The following is a 1,377-nucleotide window of genomic DNA, read 5'->3' on the forward strand; positions in this document are numbered from 1 at the left end:
TACGCTTAGCAAATTTACCACACAAATGCATGGGTCAAGACCTACGTTTGGTTCGAGTTTCGTGGAATTCTGAGAACATTCAAAATTTAGCTGTTTTGCATGGTTTTAGTAAAGCAAGTTCGTTTCCCTTATACACTAGCTTTTATTTATTATTACGCTTTGCAAATTTACGACACAAACGCATGGGTGTAGACCAACGTTTGGGTCAAGTTTCGTGGAATTCTAAGAACGTTCAAAATTTAGCTGTTTTGCACGGTTTTACTAAACCAAATTCGTTTCACGTTTACACTAACTTGTAGTTATTATTACGCTTAGCAAATTTACTACACAAATACATGGGACTAGACCAACGTTTGGGTGAAGTTTCGTGGAATTCTATGAACGTTCAATATTTAGCTGCTTTGAACGGTTTATTAAAACAAGTTCATTTCCATTTATACACTAACTTGTAATTATTATTACACTTAGCAAATTTACCACACAAATGCATGGGTCTAGACCAACATTTGGGTCAAGTTTCGTGGAATTCTGAGAACGTTTAAAACTAAGCAGTTTTGCACGATTTTTCTAAAGCAAGTTCGTTTCCCTTTTAAACTAACTTGTAGTTATTATTATGCTTAACAAATTTACCACACAAATGCATGAGACTAGACCAACGTTTGGTTCAAGTTTCGTCGAATTTTGAGAACGTTGAAAATTTAGCTGTTTTGCACGGTTTTATTAAAGCAAGTTCGTTTCCCTTTTACACTGACTTGTAGTTATTATTACGCTTAGCAAATTTACCACACAAATGCATGGGTCAAGACCTACGTTTGGTTCGAGTTTCGTGGAATTCTGAGAACATTCAAAATTTAGCTGTTTTGCATGGTTTTAGTAAAGCAAGTTCGTTTCCCTTATACACTAACTTTTATTTATTATTACGCTTTGTGAATTTACGACACAAATGCATGGGTGTAGACCAACGTTTGGATCAAGTTTCATTGAATTCTAGGAACATTCAAAATTTAGCTGTTTTGCACGGTTTTATTAAAGCAAGTTCTTTTTCCTTTTACACCAACTTCTTGTTATTAGTACGCTTAGCAAATTTACCACACAAATGCATGGGCCTACGTTTGGGTCAATTTCGTGGAATTCTGAGAAAGTTCAAAATTTAACTGTTTTGATCGTTTTTATTAAAGCAAGTTCGTCTCCCTTTTACACAAAAATGTAGTTATTATTACGCTTTCCGAATTTACCACACAATTGCATGAGTTTAGACCTATGTTTGGGTCAAGTTTCGTGCAATTCTAAGAACGTTCAAAATTTAGCTGTTTTGAACGGCTTCATTAAAGCAAATTCCTTTCACGTTTACACTAACTTGTAGTTATTATTAAGCTT

This window comes from Sesamum indicum, unplaced genomic scaffold (assembly GCF_000512975.1).
Source record: "Sesamum indicum cultivar Zhongzhi No. 13 unplaced genomic scaffold, S_indicum_v1.0 scaffold00212, whole genome shotgun sequence".
NCBI lineage: Eukaryota > Viridiplantae > Streptophyta > Magnoliopsida > Lamiales > Pedaliaceae > Sesamum > Sesamum indicum.